Genomic DNA, 6,598 nt, shown 5'->3' on the forward strand with positions numbered 1-6,598 from the left:
AGGAACACAGCACCACAATGAGGATTTTATGCAAGCCAGGACCTCAAGGAGGTCTGATGGAGTTTAGCCCCATCCCACTACCAGGTGCAGGTGCCTGGATCTTCCAATACTAGCCCCTAGCTAACATAGTAATGGCCACTCTTACCCTGACTGCAGTGCAGTAACTCCTGACCTGAGGAGAAGGTGCCCTGAATGTTCCTTTTTCTCCCCAGAGATCTTTGAGTGCTAACACATTAGCTGTGTTACTGGTTTCCTTTCAGGTTGGGATTTGGGGTCCTACTTTTACCCCAGGCTCTGTTCAGGCTGTTTCTGGGAGCCCTGGTCAATCATCTGATCCCAAATACCAAAGGGCACCCAAGCAGCCCGGGATCTGTGAGCTGTGATAGTGAAATAACCTAGAAAGAGAACACACCTTTTGCATTCCAGGGAATCCACCACATTTCCAAAAGTGAGTCCAAAACATAGCTATGGGATCTTTCTCACACAAGGGAGCTGGAAGTGGACCTGGATGCTAGAATTCTTCCTTCCTGGAGAAAAGGAGAGAAACTTCAGTTTTGAAATGGTGTGGAAATGTCCAGGGGGCAGAAGCACCAGCAGTGAAGGGAAAGCCTCAGGGTAGAGCTGTTGTGCAGGGCAGTCTATATTTTGCAATGTAGCTTCACACTGAGAAATTAATTATCTTGAATTATGAATCATTTCTGGTAAGCAGTGTGTTGTGAGGAGGTACTTTAGGAGAGAGGGACGATAAAGGAGCCCTGTGCATGGCCACAGAAGAATGACAGGACATCTTGGAGCTCAGCCTCCTGCTTTTGCTTCTTTTTCTAAGGCACACATCAGAACAAGACACATGAACTCCATCCCAACTGCAGAGACTGATCTGATTTTGCTCATTTCTTTGGTAGTTGGGTGACACTGAATGAGGTTTTTTAGCAGTCTGACAACAGAGAATTGGCATTGTCATCATGAAACATGAGAAAAACCATGAGCCAGGTTTGGAAATTGTGAGATTGGCTTGAAAAGCAGAAGATCTTTTATTATTATTATTTTTGCATCTGTTTAGAAACAATGCACATTCTTTGTCTTCAGCTACAGTTCACTGAAATGTCAGGGTCTGGCTTTTAAGGAAATCTATCTTTTTCAGCCAGAAGGAATATGAACATTTTTTTTCTCATTAGTGATTGTTGGGCAGTTGTATGACACTGAACTCCAGGCTTTGGGGTGGGGGCAGAAAGCTCCCAGCACCTTTCATGGGGCTTGCTGTCAAATTAATCAGTGAATTGGCTGGTCATTGACATGCATATAAATGCAGGCCTGACTCATGCTCCCACCGTGCCTGTCCACTCATAGAGTTCACCTCCCATGCTGCACAACTACATGAGCCAAAAGCAGCCCCTCAGCTGCCAGAACAAGAGACAGCAGATGTAAAACTTGGGGTCTGCCTTCTCATTTGTCTTCAGCTCTCACTAAGCAAAGTTATCCTCCTGCCTGCTCCATATTTCTAAGGCTTGACTTGAGCCTTTGGACATTAGCGCACAGCCAGGGTGCTCAAGTGTCAAACACTAGGTGGTAAAACCTTTCTGCTTTGAGATAAGTCTCATGGCTTAGAGTCCTCTTGATGAAATGCAAAGAATTAACACCAAACATTTTTCTGCACGAGGAAAACCTATCCCCTGATGCCTCCTCCTGCATGTCTGGTGCAAGCAAGACTGGAATCAGGCCATTTATCAAAGAAATGGGCAGTTTCCCCCAAGTACTGCAGTGGAAAAAAGGCCATCAGTTTGCATTAAAAAGAAACCACAAACTTGGTACAAAGCACTCAGCCATGGAAACGTGCTTATGTGGCTCCCAGGATCCCTTTCTCTCCGTCAGAATTCGCATGAAAAGCCCTCTCGCTGCTTTCCGTGTCAGCATTAACTCTTCCAAAATGATTGGCATCAAAGGTAGCAAACAGTCCCTGCTGACAAAAGCCCCCCTCTGCCTGCCTGCAGCAGCCCCCCGCCCGCCGCCGCCCCGCTCCCCAGCGCTGACAGGTCCCATTGTGCCGCTGTCCCCCAGCAGCTGCACAGGCAACAAAGACATCAAGGCACAGGGGCAGGGGCTTGTTGGAGTTGTGGGAGGAAACACAAGCAAAGGAGAAAAGTGGGGCTGAAGGGAAGGGATCAACAGTTGGTGACTTACCGGCGCGCTCGGAACACGTGAGAAGCAGCTAAAACCTAAAGGTTTTCTGCAAATGTACCTGCACAGGCTTTTCTGCCTCTGATTATCCACTGCTCTGGCTTCCAACAGCACCAGAATCACTCAGCTAATTGCACTGTAAAGGTAACGGCCTATGAAATTTTTAATGGAGCAGATTGCACTCATAATTTTTTTTTTCCCTCTGTGGTTCAATATATTTCAATATCTTTTCTCTCTTCTAGCATTTGATTCAGGATGACAGTGGATTTATACATTGCCATTCTCCTCGCCATAAAGCCTGAACTGCAAGACGGGTCCTTTTTCCAGCTGGATCCAGGCAGCAGAGGGCCACAGCTGGATGATCAAATGTTCTGAGGAACATTTGAAAACACATCCTCACCACCAAATCACCAATAGATGCATGGAGCAATCACTTAGCAGTAACAGAGCCTGGGCATCCCTCTGCTGTGGCATAGCACAGGGTGAGGACAAAAGGCAGTGATCCTTGCTCAGGAAGGTATGGATGCTGGGCTTCTACTGCTCCTCCAGGGAAAATAGAACTGGGGAAAGGAAAGGAAGAAAATATTTGAAGAGTTAATGCCAGGGATGGAAATAAAGCAGCATTTAAAGCAGGATTAGGATAAATTCTAATGGACCACTGTGATAGAAAGCAGCAACAAGAGCACCAGTGGGGGCCAAACTCAAGGGAAGACTACAGCACCTTTCTGCAGAGCACTTAGGTCCAAAACTCACACATCTCACATCCACTGCCAGCCCCCAAAGCTGACAACAGCCATTGGCTGGTGGGTGGCTGCACCTCTCAAGCACAAATGAATCCTCCTGTGCTGATGCTGATGTCCAAGAGAGCATGAGACATCCAGCTACAATCAGATCCTACAGACCCATTTTACCCACCCTTATCCTCAAACCCGTGAAGTGCCACCTTCATGGGATTGAGGATATCAGCATCCACCTTCTTTCTGGGTTCACCACTCATCCAGGATCCAGGCATTCCATTGCCTGAGTTGCCTGAGGGAAACACTTGGGGTTCATTGCTTGCCTAGTGACAAAAACCCCTCACAAAGCACAGCCCTCAGGATCACACAAACACACAGACATGGCTGAAGGAGGAGAAGAAGGAAAGGGATAATGTGATGTGTTGGAGCTCTGCATATGGAGCAGGGGGAGCCAAGAAGCTCAGGGATCCACAGATGTTTTTCATAAGACATCAAAATGAAACATCCTCTCAGCTGTTTCATATCAATATTGTGAAATTCCTATTCCCTCAGAGATAACAAAATGGTCCATTTTCCACATTGCCTCAAAAAATTCCTGGGTGAAAAATCCCAGCACCAGTCAGTCCTAAATATTAGCAGACAGGCTGGGAATCATCTCCAGTCAGTAGATCACCTACCACGGTCCCACTGGGTTCAATCCTCCTAGAAGAGATGGAATCCCCTTAGTGGACTACATCACATGAGAAAAAGAGCAAGCAGAAGAGATGGAGGAAGAAGCCCACACCCCAAAATTAACAAATATCCTAAGGTGCCATAAATTACTTGGTTTCTTGACTGAGCCCACCCTTAAAGTGATCATCCATGGTCTGCTCTGAGCAGATCATCATCAGATGAACAACCAGTGCTGCATAGATGCCACCCCCTCTCACGTCTGCAGAAAGTATCAATTTTAACAGTTTTAGGGGAAGCTTTGCTTAGCACTGCTAACTCACACAAACACATACACTATTCAGATATATCCTAATAGACAGCTCTGGCCCATGACATTCCTGCAGGTCAAAATTAAAATAAAAGGCAGAGACTCGGCATGCACCTCTGGTTAGACTGCTGGCTTGCTCAAGGCAGAGGCTGCCTGCAGTTAATCAGCCTTCTTTCTCCACTAACTGTCACTGCAAACAAAGGAATTAGCAGAAGGTCTGTAGGGAGCATTGAGATAATTTGGCTGGCTGAAGAAAAGAGAAGGAAAAGAGAAAGAAAAGCAAAACGAAATTACTGAGAAATTTACTAGCACTGACCTCTCCATAAATATTTAGATATAATCATCATTACCTTGGAGTAAATTAAGTTATAAACAGTCTCCACAATTGTACATGATGAATGCGTATCGGCATCAGAGAGCACTTTATTGCAAGTTAATGTGGAAACAGAACACCTCAATCAATCAGGATGCAGAAGAGCTGTCTGATCATATCAGCCCATCTCAACCTATTCATACAGGACACCGTACACTTGCTCACCCACACACATCCACCTCCCCCCCCATTCTTATTATATTAACAAATGCGTATGGAGCTGTGTTACATGGAGCCCCAGAAGATGGTAGGATGTATGTCTGTGGAGCTGGAATAACGAGGGATGTACAGTACGTGCCCTCAGTGGTGGTGGTGGTATTATTTATATCACAGTAACATCCACGGTGACTGAGGATACGGCCCCCCTGTGCTGAGCTCTGTGTACAAACACAGCCAAAAGCCATCTGGGTAGGATTCATCTGACTAGACACAGATATCCTCAACAGGGATGTTGAGCTAATCACCGTCAGCTCCTTTCACAGCCAGCCGAGGGAAATCGGCACTTCCCGAGCGTAACTTTCCAGACCTATTTTAGACATCCAGTTTCAGAAGAGATGAATCATGCCCTGGACTCCTTCGGCTGCCTTGGCTCCGTCCCCACAGAGCCTTTGGGAGCCCCGGGTGACTGCTGCTGAAGTCAGCACCGACACTGCGGATGCCAGTTTGATGAGACAAGTCCCATCCGCTCCGACCGAGAGACTTGAGGGTTTAGGAAAAGCAGACAAACACATGGCAGGCGAAACGGAATCACATCTGAGCTATGTTTTTGGATGTGAAAACATGTAGCCTCCCTGGGCTGATGACTTCTCTGGCTTTAGAGCTGGGCTGCTGAAGAGCAGAGCAGAAGGGGGAGAGGTTGCAGAGACCTGTGCTGCTCACACCTCCCCTGCCCCTTCACTTTGCGTGTGGAGCTGAGAGATGACAGTCCCTGAGCTGTGCCTTCCCTTCAAGCCACAGAGGCTCATTCCCTGGCCCTGTCTGACCCTTCCTCTTCAGCTCCTGCCCACACCAAGCTGGGGCAGTTGTGAGTGCAGAGAACATTATCCAGTGAGCTCTGCCACGGCACTGCCAAACAGGGACAGGCTTCAGGACTTGGCTTCTTCATGTCACCTCCCCATCACACATTCTATTGCCACCTCCCAACACTCCAAAACCCAGATGTGCCACACACACAAGACTAACAAGGGCTTTTCATCCTACAAAGAATAAAGGGAGCTGGTCTAATGAGACAACTGATGATGAAAGCGTTTTTCAGGAAAGGAGCATGATTAGAGATTATTAAGGCTCACAATTTCAGCAGGGTCTTTCAAGAGGACAAAGACTTTAACTGGAGGGTACATGTGCCTAAACCTCTTGAGAAAGTCACTGAAATAGGTCCTACACTGTAAAGTGCTGGATTTAGGTCAATTCAAGGCATCAGTGCATCATTCTGTGCTAGTGACCTTAGGAAAAACTGGCTTCATTCTGGTTTTACTTCAGGGTTTTCTCTTATGAGGAAAACTTTCATATGAATTTTCCAGCATGAACTGGGATGTCCAGTTCACAGTGGTGCTCAGCTTTTATCTGCCTTTACAAAACATCAACAATAGACAGCTCAACAGGTGAAAAGTGCCAGACAGAGAAAATAATTAAAATGCAAACCAAGTGGGCTGAGAAGGTATTTATAGCAAGAGGTGAAAGTGAGACAACATAGCACTGACTGTCTCTATGCTGTTACAAGGTGAAATAAAAATAAATAAAAATATTTCTCTTCTTACCCTCCTTGTTTATAGTCTAAATAAAGTAAATGTTGGTCTGTAGCTACCTTGTTCCCTACGCTGTGCGACCTTTCAAAAAGAGGTACCACAGATGCCTTTGCTGCTTTTGCACTAGCCCTGTCAGATTCTTCCTGGGACAAGACTCCTTCTTCTGTCAGTGCCTTCTCTCAGTGCCACAACACCGACCCTTAATCCGATAATTACCCGGCCCAGTAAATTATTGCAATTAAGGCCAGCTCCCAGCTGCAGCCTCCCGGCGGGGCTCCCGGCACAGCCCAGCAGAGTGGCCAAGCCCATTTTGCCAAACAGCATCTCATCCCCACTGAGACTTAGTCTGAAGGGAGAGAAGGAAATTGCTGAATCTTTCAGTGCAAGGCCAAGATTTCTATAGATACCAAAATCTTTTGACGGGCTCAGATCAAGGGCTTTTTAATTGGGTGAAGAACATTAACTAGTAAATTTACTGACTTCTAAACGCAGCAAGACCTAGGGCTTCAGATTGCCATTGTGCAAGGACAAAGCAGCTTTCAAGGTCTAGAAAGCTTTTTCCCTTTTCTGCCCTACCCTCAAACACGAG

This window comes from Passer domesticus, chromosome 1 (assembly GCF_036417665.1).
Source record: "Passer domesticus isolate bPasDom1 chromosome 1, bPasDom1.hap1, whole genome shotgun sequence".
NCBI classification, from domain to species: domain Eukaryota; kingdom Metazoa; phylum Chordata; class Aves; order Passeriformes; family Passeridae; genus Passer; species Passer domesticus.